This window comes from Accipiter gentilis, chromosome 16 (genome assembly GCF_929443795.1).
Source record: "Accipiter gentilis chromosome 16, bAccGen1.1, whole genome shotgun sequence".
In the NCBI taxonomy this organism is placed as follows: Eukaryota; Metazoa; Chordata; class Aves; order Accipitriformes; family Accipitridae; genus Astur; species Astur gentilis.
The window spans coordinates 4954896-4977715 of record NC_064895.1 but is presented as its reverse complement, the minus strand read 5'-3'; the positions used below and the strand labels follow the sequence as shown (position 1 = coordinate 4977715).

At 37.7% G+C, this 22820-nt stretch overlaps 1 protein-coding gene across 2 annotated transcripts in view; it reads left to right on the top strand.

Annotated features, from left to right (window-relative positions):
• Window positions 1-22820, top strand: part of MCPH1 (microcephalin 1) — a 130239-nt gene that overhangs the window by 94926 nt on the left and 12493 nt on the right. The window lies entirely within an intron of this gene.

The following is a 22820-nucleotide window of genomic DNA, read 5'->3' as shown; positions in this document are numbered from 1 at the left end:
AGACGGATACTCTTTTTTTGGCATGCCTTTCAAGAGTTAAGTGTTTTCAAGCTTTTTTTTTTTTTTAAGGCTTTTTTGGTCTGTATTAAATGGCTAACTTTGGAAGTGCTAAGCTTAACAAGAGTTACAAATCACAAGTCAGCTGGGACTGGAAGAGGCAATAACTATCCAGAGGCGGTGGCAGTAAGGCATGCCTCAGGAAACAGCATGGCTGAGGAGCGGTTACCCCATCAGCTCTTGCTAGCCCAATTCTGTGCCCTTGGAAGTGGGAAACACCTGTAAAAGGTGAGGGAAACTCTAATAAAGTAAGTACTTGAAACGTGTATGTGAGAGCAAAAAGGAGCTTCCCCCTACTTCCCACTCCCGTGTTCTCTGCAATGATCAGTGAGCTTGAAAAAGCGGAAAATTACTAACCAACTAACTTACCAAACCCTGGTAAAGAGTTGCTTCCACTGACATTTTGGAAAAGATTACTTCTCTGGTTTAGAAAATGTCTTCTTGAAACCAGCATGCTAAGATGCTGACTCCTGAAGACAAACTGCCTGAGAGTTTTCCTAGGTCTGGATCTCGAAGCTATAGATTTTTCTTAATTAAAATAAACAAAGGGAATACCACGCTAGGCAAACTAACATGAATTACAGACCAAAGTTTCTCTTATACAAGGAAAATCCCAGCGTGCCTCGGGATCTCTTAGGACAGACTTTCTTATACAACTTGCCATATTTCACAGAGTGTGGCTTTTACTTTTTACATTGTGGAACTTGTGTTCAGGGGCTGTCAAAAATAGTTGTAGCAGCTAAAATGCATGCCTTACATCGTTGGAAGCTGTTGGGACTTCTTTACATACTACATAGTTACCTCCAGAAAGGAAAATCTCTAGAATTCATTTCTGGAGACTTCCAGAAAGATTCTAATTATACTTGGACTTTGACCTGTGGAACTAATTTGTCAGATTTTTTTCCCTGTGGAGTATTCATCTGCCATTGTTCATCCTTCCAGCCAGAGGAAATGGAGGAATATGCTTGTAACTTGGGATACAGTCAAGATTATATGCTACAAAATGTACATATTTGGAGGGTTTGGCATATAAATTATGCATTCTCCATCCCTTCCGCTTTGTATTGCAATAGCAAAGCAAGTTAATGTGACGCCTACCTGCATTGTTAATGAAAGTTCAAAACCTTTTTGGATACTGATTTCTGCTTTTTGATGTATTGAAGTCTTTCAAAGACTGTTTAATTCCATGTGAATAACAGTCTTTTGCGAGGTAGTTGAGAAACCTGCTATCATCCAATGAAGACAGCATGTAGGTTTAGATTTATACACTAGACTGTGTGAAGCTTTTCTGGGTATCTAACCAGACATTCAAATTCAGTATTTTCTGTTATTTGAGTATTTTTAATTAATTTGCTAAATTAAATGAGAATTTCCTATTATGACTTGTACTTGTCTTTAAATTGGTCTGTCCCCTGCTCGCTTTTGCTCTCACAGCTAGCCCCAAAAATACAGGGCCCTCAATAGAGTAGTGCCAAAAGTAAGATTGCTCCAGCCCTGAAAGTATCTGTCTCCTAATGAGGAAGAACTGGAGGATAATCTTAATTTTTCTGAGTATATTTGCATGGATTTTTTTAATTCTTTAGTCATATATTAAAGGTAAAGGTGAGCCTGACCACTGTAGTCTTTTAGAAGTTTTCGTTTTAATTATTAGACCTCTACTCAAGGGACCGTACGTATATAAAAAGACAAGATTTAAGGGATGCAGAGAATTCATTAGAGAGGATCTCCATGAGAGGCTTGATTAAATCAACAGGTTTTGAATTGCTATGAAGCTTGCCACCTGGATGCCACACCAGTGAGCCAGATCACCAACGTAATCTGGCAGCTTGAATTTGCTGGGGTTTTGCGGAGAGGCTGGAGTGTCTCTAAAGGTTTGAACTGGAGTCTGGTTTCCTTTAGAAAAGGCCCATGCCTGACCCTGGGAGGCCATTGAGCCGTAATGGGGCCAGGAACAAAACTGAACTTGGAGGCTGCCTGACAAAGGCTTGCTGTATCTTGGACCTCCACTAGGGAGAACTGTGGTTGTATGAATACTGGAAAGAGAAACTAGTTCACCTTTTACTGGGTTTTTTTTGGCTGGGTTGGGGTTTTTTGTGGTTTGGGGGTTTTTTGGGTTGGGGTTTTTTGGGTTGTTTTTTTTTTTTTTTTTTTTAGTTTGCAGTGTTGGGGTTTTTTTGAATGAATGAATGAATGAACGAATGGCCAGTTGCTATGGCAGCTGTCAGCAATTCCAGGAAAAGGTATGGAAAGTGCAGGTATTCTGAGAAGTGACAACAAATGACTAATGGCAAACCCTTACCAGCACAGCAGGCACCACCAGTTGGCTCCTTGGCTGTGCTTCTTATCCAGCTCTTGGGGTAACACCTTGAGGTTCACCATGGTAGTGTGTTCCCCAGCTTTTCCTTGATACTTCCAGGCTGTAGGGGCAATAACTGAAATACAACCCCCAACACACACACACACACACACACACATATAACTGAGGGAGGATTTTGCTGTTTCCCCATCTGGGTCCAACAGGCTCCTTCTGCTTTAATGAAGTGCTTTTTCCCACTGCCCAAGAAAGTTAGTGAGCTTTCACCTTGCCAACAAAATAAATATACATCCCTTTAACCCTTCACTACAGGATGGTGCCGTATTTGGTGCATCTTTTGGAGCATTTGACTGTGATCCTTCACCCTTTCTATCCCTTTGGGAGCAGCTTTCCCAGCTGTGGAGGAGGAAGTGGTCTTCTCTGCTTCCCCAGGGAGTCAAAGCCAGTCAGAGTTCAGGGGGAAAGAAAGTAGTAACAGCTAAATTTAGAAAACTGGTGTGAAAAGTAAGGCGAGTTAAATACATTTTTGTCCTTGAAAACTGAGGAGGAGGAAGGAAGATGCCTGAATACAGCCTTTTTACTGAGCCTCAGAGGCATAATAACAAGTCTGCTCGCAGGGCAGGGCAGGGCTTATTCCAGAAAAACTGAATGACAGAGAAGATCTGTCTCCTGTCAATTATGAGAAGGAACATCTCATTGTTAGACATGTTGAAGTAGGAAGGAATGTAAATAATTTGGCATGGAATCTTATATATGCCAGTATGAAATTGAGTAAAAAAGTTGTAATTCAGACCAGTTGCTTCCTCCTGGTGTTTTTACCATGTTCTTTTTTCTGTTCATCTTTTATTTCTGCTGTCGATACGGAGTGGTACATTTATTCTGCAAACTGAAATATAGCTGCTTAGCCTGTGATTTCCTGCTTGCTTTATAGTGGAGTGTATATAGTATTTGACATGAAATAACAAATGGTGGCTTGGTATATTTAAAGTACAAATTAGATCTTTCCCTTTTTAGAAAGAAGATACTCACTCTACACAACTCACCTTATAAGAAGAGCTGAAATGTATATTTTGTCAAAACCAAACATTTAGAACGTTTTGCCAGATGTGTTGCAGGCAATTTCCTTTCCTGGGAAACAGTAAATTCCCTTACTCAGCCAATCCAGTTTTTATTCCATAACAGCATATGACTAAGCTGCTTTGAGAGGGATGCCTGAATACCACTAACATTATCTTTCCAATTATCATTTTACTTACAGCTGCACAGCTTCTGTTTGACAGGCAAATGCAGAGATCTTGTGAGATCTCTGATAGAAAAGGAAGCATAAAAGTTTTTGAGGTAATGTAAGAAAATGTTGACTTGGCATTAGTCCGCTATCTGCAGTCTTTGCCACCTAAAACTTTCAAGATGTTGATTTAGTAGATAAGCGAGTTCTCATTTCAGCAGTTTTCTTGGTTTAGCAAGGGAAAAATACGTAATGAAATATGTGCAAAATACAAGCAGAACAATGTAAACAAGTAGGGTTTGGTGCTGCATCCTTATAGGGATATTTGATCTAGGTATATAAATGAAAATGCTGTAGTGTGAGAATATGGAACTTCAAACCTGAGACGAAAAATTATCTGAAACTTGGAATAAATTAATGAAGTATTTCATATATTCCTGGTATTTACATTCCTCACATTTTGACACTCAATGTTAAGTCCCCACCTTTGGTTCCTGGTACTTTAATATTAGTTTATGGTAGTTCCATTTGCTGGCTTCAAAATATTTTCTTTCACTGGGAGTATTTTAGCATGTTTCTCAGGAACAAATGTCAACAAGGACAAGACTTATGAACTCGTAACTTAAAAAACAGGGAACAGGATCTTGGAGCCTCCTAGATTTTTAGTCTGCTGAAAATCTTAATCTGTTTTGAGAACTTACACTCTGTTTGGAAGGCAGGAGTGCCAGATTATTATGTTTTCTGATAAGGCAAAACAAATTGTTTTCATCAAGACCCATAGTTCAGTTCTTTAGCACTTCTAAAATTAATGGTAATATCTTACCAATCGTTCCTCCTTTCCCCACCGTCTGCCTATTATGCTTGTTATTCAGCCTGAACTTCTCCACCGGTCTCTCATGACTTCTTTAACAAAAATCTCAGGATTCCCCTCACTTTCTCAGCTGCTGCTTATTTCTAATCACTCAGAACATCTGGTGTAACGTCTTGTGAATTCAGAGTCATCTTTATGTTCCGTCTCTGACGTTCCCTCACGTCTCCTTCGAGTGCCCTTCCTTCCAAGGGAGGGCATTTATCCAGTAATTCTCACATTGTACTTTTGCTGAAGGGACAAGAGGTCAACAATCTGATCCCCTAAAAATTTCAGTTACCACTCTGTCTTGGTGACTCAGTCTGTTTGTTCCCATCTTGCCTTGTAGCATCCAATCCATCATTTCAGTACACGGTATTTTTTGTGGATGCCACGCCATTAGTGGAAGCATAATGTGGCCAAAACCAGACTTCAGTATCTTCCCTCAGCAGCGCTTGCATGCTAGCCCCTTTTTCTCTTTCACACTTGATACTGCCACCATCCTTCAATGCATTTAAATCTATAATCTGCAGGTTATGTTTATATTCCTTTGGCATTTGTTTTCTCCTTTTTTTGATGCTGTGCATTTATTAATGTCTCTCAAATTCCTCTAGTGATCCTCATTATCGACACATTCTGTCTGGTTCCTCTGTAAGACTTGAAATGTGACTTGCTTTTAAAGCTTATTGTATTAGTTCTGCCTCTCTTAGGAAATTACATTCAACTTTATTTTCATAAGAATTGTTAGACAACTGCCAGAGCTTCACACAAGCAGACTATCTACTTAATTGCTTCTAATTGGTTTTCATTTTTGGAAGCTCTAAATTCAGCACCTCTCCTACCAAATGTATCAGCTTCATTGCTTACTTTCCAGGCACTGACTGGATTGGCTTTCTGGGACTGTCTTGCTTATACTTGGGATGTCTTTTTGCAGTTAATCTGACATTTAACGTGACCATATCTTCCACTTATAGACTTATTGTGATATCCCACTTTTGTTATATAACATCTGCTCAAGGCTTTTTGACTGAAATTATATTAACATTAAAATAAATGATATACTTACATATATACGTACTTACATGTGTATAGGCTTAGTATGTTGTAGCCACTACACCTAAAATATAATTGGTCATGTTAATTTAGATTGGGACTTTGTGGTATCACACCTTGAGCAACAACGATAACATGAATGAATGTTTTTTGAAATTCCTGTCATTATCATTTCCACATTCCAAAACCACCTTAAATGCAAAATGTTCTCCGTTTTTACTGTTTCATTACTTTTATAGTGATTTCCTTTATCAATCCAAATTTTCAAGGGATATCTAAAGTAGAATACAGAAATATCTATAGAACTGTAATCTATATAAATAATGTATGCAGATTTCTAAGAAGATTCTCACAATGCATTAATGAAGTTCCTATTTGTGGGACAGCTGGTAGTTTCTTTCACTGTGACTGTTTTTTAATAATGAATGTTATTCTAAATCTTTGAAAGATAAATCATCCACATACAGAAGTAGGAAATGAGTCCCAGGATTACGAAGAATAGTTGCTGTATGTCCTTCCTCCTTAACATTTTTACATTGTTTGGCTATGGTGCCTAAAGGCTGTGCTCATCCTCTTCGGAGTTATGTGGTGACAGCAAACTTCAGCTGGTAACAAGTGTAATTACATCTTAAACTCAAATAGCATGAGTTCAAAACCAACATGGAAATTACTGCTAATGTTAAGGATCTTACAGTTGGACTGCTGAATATCTTTGACAGTGTTAAGTGCTGTGCCCTGTCTATCTGCTACACTGGGCAAAACATAATGCAGCACTTTTTTTAAACAGGTTACCATTGGTTTGAAACTGAATGAAATAACTTGCATGCTTTGTGTAGCAACTATGTGTAGCTCTAACAAGGCCTTTAAAACCAGTTTTTAAAAATTGTTTCTATGGCACATGTATATTTACTCTTTGTTATTGAATTACAGTGAAAAAATTAACAGATAGTCTTACTCTACATGCTCATATACTGTTTATGTGCTCTTTGAAAAATATCTTTTTAATTACAGTTTTGTGCATTTGGATAATTTAAGCCTAAAACCTTTATGTAAGGTTTTGACTTTCGTTGTGTAATGTGAACGTTTTATTATGTTGATGTGAAAAGGCAGCAGACTGTGAAAGAATCCAGAAGGCTTTTGGAAAATGAGAAATCTGCCTTACTGACATCTTAAAGAAAAATGCATATGCCGTTTGTTTAAAGGAATGTATTTTTAAAATGTCTAAGCAGTTGACAGTAATCTAGCCTTACAAATAACCTCAGTCCATGTGATTTAAACCCTTCCTCTTGTAAGCAGTCATTCAGGTTAGCGGAAGGTTCTCTCATCTGGTAATAGCACACTTATTTGATAATAACAGCATGTCATACTTCCGAAGAGCATGTTCAAGTTAAGAATCTGAATTCAAAGATAAACTGATGTCAAAGAGAGAATGAAAAGGAAGTGAGAAACTGTGTAAGAGGAATAAACAACGCTTTCAGAGAGAGAGAGGACATTTATGGCAACAGTAAGGTACCTAGTTCCTGACATCTGTTTCCCTCAAGAAAAAAATACAGTACATACACTAACCTTTTTATGGAGAGTGCAAGAAAAATATTTGCAGCATAATTTCATATATTCATATTTGTTGAACTGTACTATGGATGTGTAATTTGAAGAGGAGAGAGCAACTGCAAACTATTTTTGCACTCCATAAAGCTAAATCCTTGCTTTTTTTCAATACTAATAAACATAGTTCAGTAATAGTTCTCAAAAATAGCGCCCACCCTCTTGCTGATTCTACCACAAAAAACTGGGCATTCTTTTTGTTGTTGGTCTTACTGCTGTATGAGCGAAGGAAGGAACTACAGTATTTTTTTCCCTGGTTAGTGAGGCATCAGAACCCATGATGGGACAGGAGAAAGATTACCTGCATACTTGTATTAAGATTAGGGCTCCTTTGAGCTTGGACTCCTTGCCTCCGTACAACCATCTAGCAAAACTCCTATTGCTGTGTAAATATTAACATAAGTACCTCACTGGCTCAGTAACTGGCTGAGTTCTTTATCTCTCCAAATAAATCATTTGCTAGAAAGATAATCCTCCATCTCCAGTGGAATGTGTACAGAAGATCAAATCTCTTCTGAGTATCCTATCATTAAAATGGTATATTTTCTTCCCAACACAAACCAATTAGAAACTCCTCGTCCTGGTCTTTCACTTTGTCTAAATCTGAATTATTACTTTAGTAGTTTCACTACACAGAGGAAATTCAAATATTTGAAAATCTTTCTTTTGTCCCACTAGAAAGGCATGTATAGGAAATTCAGACCGTCATTGCTGATGTCTATATTGCTTGACCGCGAATCCCCATTCAGGCTAGCCACAGCCAGACTGACTTAGATTTACAAATCATATCAAACAGTTCAATCTTAGCTTACTAGCTTCAGTTTAATCTTGATTATAGAGGGTCTTGCTTGTAGTTGTATGTTCTCACTTGCTTTTTAAGTCAATATCTTCAGTCAAACCTGTGATCAGATAACAAATAAGGCTTCATCTTTAGTGTTAAATGATATATTATCAGTTGTTACTGCTTTGGCTGTAGCCTGTGGGATGTTATTAATAGCAATGTCCAGTGAATAGCGTTTTTCTTAAACATAAATAACTATATATAATTCATCAAATTAATGATCAGCTGATATTATTCTACTAATTTCTGCCTTCCTTTGCCTGTTCACCCACTCAAGTATCATTTTCAAGAACAAAAATGCATCAAGTAAAGTTACAATATTTACTAAATGATGCCGTGACAATTAGAAGAGTATCTCCTAACTCAGCCAGTTTAGAATATTTTTCTCTTATATTAATGAAGAGTGTATCCTTGCATAGAGCGCTGTTTTGGGTTTGTGTGGCGGGGTTTTGGTAGCGGGGCAGGGGCTGCAGGGCCGGCTCCTGTGAGAAGCTGCCAGAAGCTTCCCCGGCTCCAAGTCGGACCCGCCGCTGGCCCAGGCCGAGCCCGTCAGTGACGGCGGTAGCGCCGCTGGGAGAACCGAGTTCAGAAGGGGAACAAACCTGCAGGGAGTGAGGGGATCGGAACGGGAGAGGAACCCCTGTGCAGATCCCGAGGGGAGTGAGGAAGGAGGGGAGGAGGAGCGGGGCAGAGAGGAGCCCACGCCGGAGCAGGGGGATGGGTGCCCCCCAAGATGGCCGCCGCTCCCTGGGAGAGCCCGCGCTGGAGCAGGCTGTGCCTGGAGGACTGCAGCCCGCGGAAAGGACCCACGGTGGAGAAGTTCATGAAGGACTGTCTCCCGTGGGAGGGACCCCCCGGTGGAGCAGGGGCCGAGTGCGGAGTCCTCCCCTGAGGAGGAAGGAGCGGCAGAGACAAGGGGTGAGGAACTGACCCCAACCCCCATTCCCCGTCCCCCTGCACCGCCGGGGGGAGGAGGGAGAGAAAACCGGGAGTGGGGTTGAGCTGGGAAGGAGGGAGGGGTGGGGGGAAGGTGTCCTGAGGTTTGGTCATACTTCTCATTATCCTTGTTTTGATTTGATTTGTAGTAAATTAAATTGATATTGTTTTTTTCCCAAGATGAGCCTGACTTTTGCCCGTGACCATAAGTGGGGAGTGATCCCTCCCTGTCCTTGTCTCGACCCACGAGCCTTTCTTTATATTTTCTACTCCCCATCCCACCAGGGCTAGGGGGGAGGAGTGAGAAAGCGGCTTTGTGGTGCTTTGTTACCGGCTGGGCTTAAACCACGACAGGAGTCAAAATGGCCTTCTTTGATTAAATACAATGATCAGGTCACCCAAGGCTTCCTTGTAGCATCAGACATTTCTGTTGATCAGAAGGGGACTCATGAGTAACAAGCTTAGATGAAAGCACCTCAAGTTGGGCGAAATGAATGTCATGAAGTTCACTAGACAGCAGAAATGCTGGCTTCATTCTTACTATAAAATCCTCCCTGATGTAAATGGCACTGGAAGGCTGGGAGCCTTTTCCAAACCACTTTTCTGCAGAAGGTGGTGAGAACTGAGGATAAAACCATCTGATTTCTTATCTTTTGCTAAAAGTTCTTGTTTCACTTACTGAAAGAAGTGATGGTTATTCCAGATTTCAGATGCATTTCTTTCTCTCAACTTAAAGTGCTGTTGTTAGTATATTAGCAGTATTTTTTCATTTTGTTGCAATTTTCAGACTATTATATCCAAACTTTACTGTTTTGACTCTCATCTCTTTCACTAACAGATTCACTTGGACTATGAATTGATTAAAAAACAGTCCACCAAGAAATTGGGTCTAAATAGCTTATTGAGCCTGGAAAGAGAATTCTTTTATGCTGTAGGCACATTTTTCCAGGGTACAAGCACTATACCTTTGGTAAACATCAGTTGAAATGTTTAAGAAGTGCCTGTTCTGGAACCCCATTGCAGCCCATGGCGAGGAAGGATGGGCTAGCAATGGACTGAGTTTTCAGCCAGCTGTGAAGTATTCCAGGCAGGACTACAGCAGGTAGGGAAACGGTTAGGAGTCATGGCCTAAGCTTTGTTTTAATTTCATACCAAGTATAAATAAATTTTTTCTGAGGCTAAGATCTATGAGGCTGTAGAAACTCCTCTCATGAGAAGTGGTGGAATCCCTGTTGCAAGAGTAATTTAATATAGCTGGGCAAAACACTGAAATATGTGAAGGAAAATCCTGTACTGGCTGCAGTAAGAATTAAGTGACCTAATGAGCTTTTTCATCTTTTAATTTCTCTCATTAAACCTCATCGCTTTGCTGAAAGAAAGAAAAATGTTTATGTTGGACCTCCATGTGAAAAGTGCTTATAGAAAAAATATCCCTCTTCAGATGATAAAAATATAATTAATGTATTTGAAATAATTCTTGCATTTTCTCACAGCCATGAAATTAAAACTGTCAGCCACAAGCTAATATTAATGCCTGCAAACTGCTAAACACAATTATTTCAATATAATGCAGCAGTGGTTTTAATATTGGTAATTATTATGGTTTTAGATTTCATTGCAATAGTGGAACAACTTCATTTTATATTATTAATTCTACCAGTTGTGTGCAAAAGAGTATAGTTAGTCCTATTACTAAAAGCAGCAGAGTGAGACTGTGCTTCATAGACTATTATTGCTCACATGTGAATCTGCTTGGCTGAGATGTTTACAACCAGACAAATTATTCTCAACTATCAATAGCTTAATTGCTACTTTTGTTTTCAGATTTTTAATACTTATTTAAACATGTTTACAATGAACAATGTAAAAAATGCACTTCATAGACATCATCAACATAACAAGACACAAAGTTTACATCACAATTAGACTGCACTTGGTTTTTCGTAACTTGAGACAGATTTTTTTTTTTACTTTTAAAACCTCTGGTTTGGAACAGTTATTCTATGTGAAGCGGGCTCCTTTGTGTCCATATATTTTACCTTGCTGGTTCTACAAAAGGGTAGAGGAAAATCTGTGCTCACCTACACCTTACCTAACTGCTGGCCCACAATTTTAGACTGCAGTACACCCAATAAAGAAAAATAACACATACTTTTAAGATAGCAATTTCAATAAACTGATAGCCTGGAGGACTAAGAAAAAAATGATGCTTTAAGGGCAAACTGTGGGCCTCTCATTTAGAAGTATCAATCAGAACCTTTTTTTCTGATGTGTCTAGCATGCACAATGGTCAGAAGCTGCTGAAGTAAACAAAATGTGGGTCTGTTCTTCATTATTATAATTTGCAGATACCCTGTGCCTGCTCACAGAGGATGGCCCAAGGCTTTTAAAGCTGTTAATGACATGAACAGTGGCCAAGAACTGTCTTTATTTGAAATACAAGTGTATTTTAAAAGTAAACCAGAACGTGTGAATCCTCAACCAGTTGCCATTTGCATTAACTTTACACAGTGAGGATTTTTTTTTAAAGATACAGATTTCTCACCAAACATTCACTCGACTAGTTAAACAAACAATTGGAAATCTTTTCAAGAGGTGTCACCACTAGTTAAAATATTGGCTTTCATGGCTGCTCCAAATGCGAATCAGGCTTTAGAGTAAGTGAAACTTGGTTCCGTCTCATTGATTTCTCAATGTTCATAAATTCATTAAATGCTCATTCATTAAATTCCATCTTATTGCTGGCTCTTCCATGTCAGAATGAGGCATCTGTTTCCAAAAAATGATGTGGCAGATGGTTTAGTAAGTATTGCCCTATATTACAGCTGGGGGAATGAAGTAATTTTAATGAATGGAAGACAAACAGAAATGAAGGTATTCAGAATTAGAAATAAGGCAGAGAAGGTTTCTTATCTTCTTATCTTGTCTTTTTTTTTTTTTTTTTTTTTTTTCCTCCCTAGTTAATCTTCTCTCATAAAAGTAGAGTTGTGAGTCCTAAATACTAAATGTTGGAATTCAGGACAGTTTGGGACTGTGTAACAGCTCTGCATGTGGACATCAAATACACTGTAGTTGCTACTGCATCTGCTGTACATGCAGGTTTATCCATGTATGCACTGTGTCATTTTTCCAATTTACTACGCATCTGAAAAACAGCCTGGTTTCTATGAAAATATGTGGAAAGCCATGCCCCATATGCTTTTCATATGAGACACAAGACCTGACTGTGTAATACAGGACATCCCCTGTTATGTGGGACATCTGCCAAGCCCAGCAGAAAGAAAAGATACAGGCAAGAGCACAAAACCAGAGAGATTACTAAATCCTTATTCTGTTTTTAATGTTTATATTCTGCTCTGGTCTCAGCTGTTATGGTCCACTTTTAACAACTTCTCTGAGCTGGAGTAGTCATATATTCTCTACTTTCTAGTCTATTTAATGCTTCATGGTTAACACTTCAAAATGTTTTATGTTCCTAAGTGAATGACAGTCAGATTTTCAAAGGTAATACTCAGCATAGGCTTCGAGTCTTTCAAAAATCCTAGTATGTCCCCCTTTGCATCTTTAGGTAACACTGTATCTCTGATCCATACGCATGGAAAAGCATAAGAGCCTTTTAATATGTTATGTGCATGAGTAGGTTATATTTGAAAGCTGAAGTGCAGCTGTTATAAATTTTCTCAACAGTTTTGAGGTAAAAAAACAAATTTTACCTTGTTTGAGGGCATACCAGCGTTGCCAATCCTTACGTTACTCAGCCATTTTGGTCTGTTACATCCTGGACTGTGAACTAATCAGATTTAAGAAAAAAACTACAGTTTAAGTTTAGGGGAAATAATGCTTTTCCTCATGGTTACAGAAGCATGAAAATGTTACTCTGCAAAATGGCAATAGAAGGAAGCACATAAATAAAAAACATAATTTTGTTTTTAGCATGATTTTGGAAGCCAGAATCCTGATTTCTAGGTAGTTCAGTTAGCAGTCCTGGACATGTAAATTCCGCTGAAAGTCTCATTGTAAGATCTTTCCTTCACATTTCCAAAATATGAATGTAAAAACTGATAATAGTCTACAGATTTGATGTTGCTTTTGAGACTTTTTTTCTTGTATCTATTTATACATCTAATACTGTTCAGCTCCTCTTTATTGGCATGTATGTGTTCATTATACCTAGTGAGAAGCAAGTCTCAGTACCTTTGATACTTTTGAAAACTTTGAATCAAATTGGAATTGGGTGTCCTGCCTACAGGAGCACAATACAATCCACAGTTGCATACAGGTTTCACTTACTAAAACTTACTCTGGTGGCTGCAGGTAGAAATTTTATAATGTGCAGGCTAATGCATATGGAGTTTCTCCTAAGCACTTCAACTCCTCATCTAACAGAAGGAATCCTGAGAATATTTACCTTCATTTATCATGTTTTCAGTATTAACCGTGTTGCTAGAGATGGCAGAAACCACCTACCTGGCATCGTCTCACTTTGAATACTAGGTCAAAGAAGGTGCTACCAGGCCATTGCTTTCTGCAGGTCGCATGCTGCTTCTCTGTCTAATATTCTACTGCTGTTAGGTTGTCTGTGTTACAGCTGCGAAACTCAGAATAATCCCTATATTCATTCAATACATTGCTACAGACAAGAAAGAAAGGAACTTCTATATATTCAGGATGAGAATGCAAATGACTATTTTTATTTAATAAAGACAGATTGTTGAGCCTGGCACTAATTTTATCCTTTATTACCAGTGAAGACATGAGAACTTGAAGTACATCCTGCTTCCATACCAGGGAAATTGGCTCAAACTGGAAGGAGGAAGACATAGCGAAGTTTTTTGTGGACTGTGTCCTTTAAATGTTAGTTTACAAAGGCATTCTGAGTCAAAAGGCCAACTTTATCCAAAAGATGTTTTTTAAGACATACGTAGCGTATTCAGATATGCGTAGCATATTCAGACAAAACAGCCAAGATGAAAGAGTTTCAGAAACCTGCTGGATTTTATGGATGCATCTGATTATTGCTCAGGAGCCCATTCTGGGAAGGATGCCCACCTACCTGTGTGGCTTCTCTGGCTGATGTACCAGATTTATGCACCTGAGCACAAGATCATGTCCTGTAATGAGTTACAAATAGCACCCCAATTAGCTGCTAAAAAGAGCTCTGTTTTAGCTACACAGCTGATTCTCCAGGCTGTGTCTGTAATTCCTTTTTACCACTTTGTAGTCCTTGCTTACAGCACGATGAACTCATAGATCTCGCTAATAGGATCCCCATGCCTCGCTACGCTTTGGTCACAAAATGTTTTCATCAGTTACTTTGTTTGTAATTTTAATGTATGCCACCAGTTTCCTCTCTGCATTCAACTGGTTTGGACTAACGTGGAAATGAAAAATGAGTGAATGTAAATTTTTTGCTAAACGAAGGCGCTAAGTGTTGACAGGATGGCCGATTCCAGCCCAGACTTTTCTCGGCATATAAACATAGAATACATTTCATAAACCAAAACTGCAGTTTTTGTTTGTTTGCTTTTGGGTTTTGTTCCAAGTTTCTTGAGAGGAGATGATCCTTAAATGAGAAGAAACACTAGGATGTGTTTCCATAAACTTATATGAGAAATACTGTGATAACAAGGCACCAAGAAGAGCAAGCAAAACCTGGAGTAAGGAAGCTGAATTTAATGTGTAGATATTAAGAAGAACAGAGCCAGGCCAAGTCATCTCTGCAGCCAGTAGTCATTGCTAGGAAGAAATAGAGGTTTATATTGTTCTATTGATATACTTTTGGTAGATTTCTGGCTTGCTGCAATTGTAACACGTTCTACTTTTACATGATTGTCTGAACTGTAACGTTCCATTTCTAGAAAATCAGCATTTAAGGAAGCTGTGTTATCATATAAAAACACAATCAAAGTTTTATTTTGGTCTTTTTTCCACGGTAGCAAAAGCCTGGTTAAGTTTATGTGCCTTTGTCCTTTTTTTCTCTTCTGGTGATATTACACTGTGATTGTGTTTGCCTGCATGATTCATTACAAGCTTGCTGGCAGATGGTCACGTATACTTTGCAAGAGTGCTTGATGCTAACAATAATCAGCTTTTAGCTTTTCTATATTTTTTCCTAGGGTAAGTAATGTATGTTATCCTAATGCCTAGAAAATCATGCTTGTTTTCAGTCACTGCTGTCTAAATACTTTTATCCTTCCGTAAAAAAGGTTTCTCTGCACGTGTTCAACCTTTCATGAGTGAAAGTTAAATTGGACGTATGGGTGGTAGTGACAGAAGAATTAGTGTTCCGTCTTCCTTATATGAACAAAGTGGAAGAATAAGTGTTTCATGAGACCAGTATGTGCTAGAAAACCTCCTGGCTCCTGCATATGAATGATTTTTTGTTGGTTAAGCTGTTGGGAGTCCCACAGGAGCTATGTAGCTAAAGCTTCAGAAATCCTGCTTTGTCTCAGTTGATCCCCACACTTGTTATAGGAGAAGGAAATGTTTATGTATATTTTATTGCATAACAGTAAATCAAGCTTATGTGCAATGTTTATCTGTAATGGTTAAAATGCTGTCAGTCCAAAATACATTCCATTTATTTAAATGGTGAAATCATAAAGAACTACTTCTATGTAGCACAGTAAGATGTGCGTATCAAGTAATGTTGTTTTGTATGAGGAAAAATGTGTTGAATTATGTGCACTTATCATTATAATATGATACAGACACATTTCATGGGGGTTTTTTTAATACCAGGACTAACATTTATTTAACAGTAGTTCTAGATGGAATAGCCGAAGAAAGCACAAGATGGTGGAACTTTGTGGGGAGTGTTTATAGCTCTCTTATGTTGGAAAAGAAAAATTTCTAGTCTAGTGGGTTTAGTGGAGACAGCTGTTGAGATGCTCTTGTTGGCTTTTGTTTATCATAATTGTAGTACACTATATCTAGGCAATAAATTAGTTATAAATCTGACTCCCTCAAAACACAATGTCATGCAATGGTTCCAGCAAAACTGAATCTTAGTCATTTAATTAAAGTTCCCTTATTTTTAAGAAATTCCTTGCTCTGTTTCTTCATTGAGTCATAAGCAAAAGGTTGCATTGCAACTCTAGTTACATTCTTGTAAGAGCATATGACACTGAAGTCCAGGACAAGGTGTCTGCAGTGTAGGATCATGGCCTACAGACTTGATATGGTATTTTTCTGAATGTAATTCTCAGTTACAGTCTTACTCGTCTCCTGAGAGCATTAGAATGTACGTTTTAGCTGATACAGCTCCTCTTCTCAGACTCGTTCATAGGTGTGTCTAAGGTTTGGTCTTAACTGCTGCATTCTGTCCTCCAGAATCAAGGCTGAAGTAATTCACAGCTAATATGAAGAAAATACTCCATGAACCTGTGCCAATTCTGCCTGTTAGTCTTAGTTTCACTGATATAAAAGTTGTAATAGGCTCCTTTGATTCCTAAGTCCTGTACCTTTGTTCCAACTGCAGGGAAAAAAAAATAATTTTAAAATTTATTCATAAGATAGTTGCAGAACCAAATTCCAACTTCAGCTGATTTATTTTGCATTGTTTTTGATTTATTGTGCTTGTAAGTATATGTATTTATATATAGACATACTTATGTTCTTGTTCTTACTGTTTTGTGATTTATTATGTGTTGATGAGATTCTGCTGTAGACCTTGGAGGCTTTTTCAAAGGCAAGAAGTTCCATTGTAATGTTTTTCTTACAATGATTTATGTCTTGTGTATTGAAGTTACTTATCAGAACTATTTAAAAGATCATCTAAATTCACAATTTTTAAAAACACTGTTATTTAATATTTGCCTAAAGGTGGTCCCAGAGGCTGCAATCAAAAAAGGGCCTCACTTTGCTAGTCAGTATATCACTATTATAAAGGCAGTATTTCTTCATTATTTTCCAATGAACATAAAACCAGACTTTGCATCTTAACACATTGTACAAATCCAAAACAAGAGATAGTGTCTGCCCCAGGGATCTTTTGATCTGCAGAAGAATATTTCCATCCTTCTTTTCCTGATCTGGCTGAAAGGTCACGCTTTACCCATATTCCATTTTACCAGATTTATTTGCACCCTGGAGGCTTTATCAAATTCATTTCAGGCAGAGGACTCTGGCAATAGTTGACATGAGGGACTTTCACCTGTGGAGCTGATTCCAGGCAGCCTGATTCTGCTGACCTTCAATAGTCTTTGCTGCATGGCATGACTATTTTTAAAGCTATTGTAGAGAGAGAACTTTAATGGGAGTATGTTTGCCTGAGGGGTAGACTGAATGAGGTGGAATTTTGTTGGCTGTTTTAACAGTAACTGTTCATTAATATCTTTTAAACTAATACCTTTTGGACAATCCAGGGAAAAAGTGTAAGAATTCGGTTTAATACTGACTTCCTAAAATCAAAGGAAATAAATATTTAAGAATCAGCTTAAAAGGATCCTCACTAGCATGTTAAAACTGAAAAACTTGTCTTAAAGCTTCAGTGATCTACCAAAAGTTTTGCTTAGCCTCAGAGATACCTGCCTGAAACGAGGTAAGTTTTAAGTGCCTGAAAGAGCTGCAGTTTCAACACAAAGCACGGTCAAACTCTACAGGTTTTGTTGAGTATTCTTATTGAAATTCTGGGTTTAGGCTAACATGAAGGAGGTAAACAACAATGATGTTCATAAGTTTTGCACAAAACTTTGTCATGTGAAATTATATAGTTGAGTTGATTGTGGCTTAGAAGAAAAACTATAATATAGGAACGGCATAAATAATTGAAAGCCCTGCTTGTCCCATCCCATTGAGTTTTCGGTGTGGCTCAGCACATGCTTATAAAACAAAAGATGTGCCTCCTTGAAGCAGTAGCATAGTGTGATCCCATCATGTTGCCAGTGCTGCGAGGATTGGGCTAGTTGCTGCTTACTTATGTAGGAGATGCTTGAAGGAGACACATTAGTTCATCTGACATGCAATTAGACAATGTTTATCTTGGGTTTTTCTCTTTTTTCTCAAGTTTAGGATTTTTTTAACTGGACTACTTCTATTTTCATGCTCTCTTTGGAGGATGTTGCAGACATGGTAGTGGCTATTTTTGTTAGCAGAAGTCTTCAGCATCCTCTACTGGCTTCAACCATTTACAGTGCATGTTTCTTCTATGGCATTCCAGATTTGTCTAGAACACAACCCCGAGCAGCCAACTGGGGTTTTAACTGCATTTGCCTAAGAACTTACCTTTGTTTTATAAGCAAAAGAAGCAGTGCTCTCCACAAAGATATAATGTGCACATGGACATCTTTTAGCAATAGTTAGTTTACTTGTCCAAAATGGCATTTGTCTGATTAATTATAACTCCTGTTATAATGTCATTTTAAGTTTGAACTTCTGCCATGGTGAATCAGCACTTCCAATTCTGCAGTTAAATAAATTTAGGAAAGAAACCATATATGTTGTAATATTTAGGCTGTATTGTACTTAACCAGACAATTACGTTATGTTGTGTTTGCAGGTCTGGTGTTTAACTTTTCCTGGGAAGTTGTCTTTGTCATAGTAATTGCAAATGAGGTAGACAGAGCTCTTTCATCTGGAATCTAAACATTAACAGAAACTGTGAAAATTATGGGAAGAGGGCATTGTAAAGGATTCTTGTTACTCTGATCTCATAGATCATGCCGAGGAAAACACAGGATCATTTCTGTTTAAAAAAAAAGATTTTCAAATGATACATTAAAGAATCTAGCAAGTTATAATAATAGGTGAATTTTGCTGTACAGAATAGAGTATTTCAAGCACTCTGGTGTTCCAAAGATGGGTTTTGAATCACTTCACACAGATGGTATTATGTTTGTATGGCATTGGGGGAATTGATTATTACCTTTAATAGCTTTCATGAGACACTATTAGTGAAAACCCTGTTACCTGTGTTTCAGCTCAGAGAACTTCATGCCATAATTAAGTGCACTTCAAAAGCCAAATTAAACTGAATGAACGAAGTAACCAGTAAAGATGTTCTCTTGAGCATTCATTCTTACCATGATGAATGATGCTTGTTTTTCTCTTCTCTTTAATTAGAATGTTTCTACATTTGCCAAAGAAAATGTTGGAATCCGGACAAAAACTGAAATTATAGGAACAGGGCTTGATGTAATAGCTTATTTGTAAAGGAAACACAACTTGTTTGGTATTTTATTGAAACAGGAAGTTCAGAACCTCAGTACACACAAGCACAACAAATTCTCAGGTGCTAGTTGAGTCATCTGTTGTTGGAAGTAGTCTCATAGAAGGCTTCCCCTTGATTTAGTTTTAATCTTCAATTAACAAAGGGAAGGAAATTACATACAGATTTAGTTTTAGATTACGTGCAAAGTTCTCTGTTGCTTTTTAGCTGTCACCCTGATGTGCATGCTTTGTGAGTATATCATGTTGGCACAACCAGAGTGTGTCTTGAGTGAATATATTCAGCTTTTAATGAGCATAAGAAACCCGATGTATTTATTTATGAAATAACGTAGAGCTTGCTTAATCGAAATACTGTGATTTTTCCTTCTTCTAGTCATCTCACACCTGATTTCAGCTCTACTGTAAACTGTAGAAGTAATCATCTGTGATAAGGTGAAAATTGATAAAACTACTGTTTTAAGTTTAGTATGGGATTATTTATTTTTTAATTGTCATGTTTGTTTTTGATAAGAGGTCTGTTATACAGCAGAGAAGAACACGATGATACCATGTAGTTTTGTTTAGCTGTGAAATCTTTAAAAGGCACTTGGGAGTTTATGTGCGTATCTTCTGTGTAGAAGACTTAGCTTTTCCCTTCCTTCAAAGTCTGTATGACACTGGCCTCCTTTAGGTGAGAAGGATTTTACTGAATTCCCTCCAAATCCCATCTTTACTGTTCCTCTGTTTAACCCCAGGAGTACTGCAGTGTTGTGCAGTGAGTTTTCCTTTTCTTCATCAACAGTCTGAGCAATGACAGCTTTGTAGCTCTCCCAGTACTGGTCCGTAGCATAAGGATAACTGCATTAGCACTTTAATCAATAATGTCATTTTAAGAAAAAATTCCATGGGTAGCATTAGAACCATCATGTCAGCTCCTAAATTTTGAAGTTAATAGAATTTTAAAATATGAATAGACACATGATCCAGTGAGTGTGCAGGACATTTTTAAACCTTTGCCCTTGTGCAGGACTAGCTAGATCAGATTCTTTTTCCCCATCCTCTGAGTAGTGTATATACTGTAGTATAGTTCCTATGCACACAAACAGTACCTTCTGTTACATGATGGTAGTTTGTATTGTTATAGGGCTAAAGCTGTATGCCTGATATGCCCACCTTATTCCCACTGATTTTAGTGGGAATTCTGGATTGGGACAGAGCCAGAGATGGTAAATATTTATTTACAGACTTTTACTAGAAAACTAGTGTGTAGGAGAGGAGTTATTGAGCATTTGTACTTTATCTAAACTATCCAGTTGTTTAACTAGAAAATAACTAGTAATTTTTCTTGAAGACCATGACTGTTGCTGTGCTTCAGAGTAGTTATCCTGCATCTAAGATCAAATACCCAGTTGCTCATATTGTATATACAGTACTTGCCAAGTATCCTTTGGTTTTTAAACTGCAAATGCTTGCTTATGCAGTGACAGCCTCCTGAAAAGGCTTTCTGCTCTCACTAAAGCACTTCAGGTAAAACCCAGATAGACTAAAAAGTAGTAGCCTCTCTGTCCTGCATCATTCTTAGACGAAGAGCGGTAGGAATATAGGAAAGGAACTCAGGAAGGAGGACAGGGTCAGCGCTTTGACCCTACAAACTTTGCCCAGCTAGCATGAGAAGTTGCTGAAAGTCCACTACCATAATAAGTCTGCCTAGTTCTCTGTATTTAACCATGTCATAGCTGGTGACCTCAAATTTAAAACAAGACAAAACTCCGTAATGAATTTATAACAATATTTCTTTTTTTAAAAAAGTTTTTAAAAAGATTTGCAGTAAACGGAAGTGGACTTTTCTGTGAATCGGTGATTTACTTTTCAGTGAATCTTCCTGCCACTTTAGATTTGCACTTTAATAGCTTCACCTGTAGAGTCACCCTTTTATTTTATCTTCATTAAGATAGTTCCTGCGATACCAAATGCAAATATCAGATAAGTGAAATGAATATTGCTCCATTATCTTTGTCACTAAAAAAATTAAATTAGAAATGATAGAAAAGAAAAAAGTGGGAAAGTTATCACATGTTGAAATCCCAAATATATTTGAAATCCTAATCAGGAGTAAGATTATATTCTAAACAAGACTTCTATTCTTAAACTTCTAAGCTTCTTATTCGCAGCAACAGCTGAGATCAAATGCTAGACTTTTGTTTTCCTTCAGCATTTGATAAGGTTACTGACCCAGTGTCTACTTTGCCTCCTGTAGATTCCTGAGAAGAAAGCAGTGAGGTAGTGTGCTGTAAATGTGTTTGGTGTATTAGCTCACAAGCTGATAAGCGTCAACTCCTCAAAACAGATATTGGAATCAGTTATTTTTAGAAGGGTGTCATTTGGTACCATGCACAACTTACCCTTGTGGTTTGTAAATTATTTTTTCACTTTATTAAAATAAGCCCTTTTCAAATGCTTATCATTAATTTGAAAAATGCTCTGGTTTAAAAAAAAAAAAAAAAAAGAAGAGCAAAGAGAATACATTTAGTGACAAGTACTTTGCCTTTACCCTACCAACTTTCAGAGCTTTAAAATCACTCTGTATTCACAACATAAATTGTTCTCACTCGGCTACAGAGAAGACCATCCCAGCTTGCTGTCACAATATAGTCAAAGTTCGTTCTTCTGTAATCATATATTATTGTCGTGCTAAAAAGTGCAAGAGTTCATGAAAAGAATCTTCAAATAGAAAAAGTTAACCATGTCCTTTGTTTAGCACCTATGAAGAAAGCGGTGCTCTCAAAGAAACTTTTCTTCAGTAATTGTAATTTATAAACATGATTGATAAAAAGCACCTGGTCAAATATTTAAACACCTGGGGTGTGGGGTTGCTGTGTGTGCTGGCAGCTCCACTTGCTCCTCTTAGTGCTGGCGGATTAAATGTCTTTGCTTTCCATACTTCCTGGGGGATCTTTTCTCCAATTTGTGACATAGATTAATGAAGAAGAGTTGTTATTACATGTAAAGAAGTATTGCTGCCAAGGAGTACTAATCAGGGAAATTGTAGACCAGAAGTGATTGTGATAGCAGTTCTATCAGGAGTTTCTGAACGCAACCTGAACCTGGTCTAGTTTTGCAGTTGGCGGCATTCCACAGCAGTGGCGTCCAGTTGTGTGATGCCAAGTAATCTCTTTGAGTGGGTTTATTTCAGTAGTTCTCAGACAGTTTTAAAGACTTTTCTATGTTGAACATTGATGTAATTTCAACTGACCCTTTAGTTCATACTTTAAAAACCAAGCAATCCCTGATAATTATTGTTGTAGTGCACGTGTTTCACTGTCAGTACAGAGGTTTGCATGTAACTTCTGAATGCAACTCTCCGGGTTTCTGCTGTGCTCAGTCATTACCATGCATCTTTTTTAAACAATTTAAGAAAACAACAGCTTTTAATTATACATCACTTTTTCACTAATTTGTGGTCTGTTATGTTGTAATGAATTGGGTGCTGAACAGAAGCATTTTATGGGTTTGTTGATGAGGGAATACTTTAGGCTGCCCTACTTAAAGGGTATGTTTTTCCTCTGTTGATAAAAAAAAAAAAAAAAAAAAAAAAAAAAAATTAAAAGAACAAAGCAATTTTTTAAAAAAGTAATTTGCTGATGCCTGTTTTTTTAAAGCCAAGTCCATTTTATTTGTCTCACTGCAGCATATCAAAAAAAAAGATTGAGAAAAGTCAATCCTAAGAAAGCTGAAGGAAAACGAACTCACTGTGTTCAAGCTTTGACATATTTCATAAAGCTGTTGAAAACCA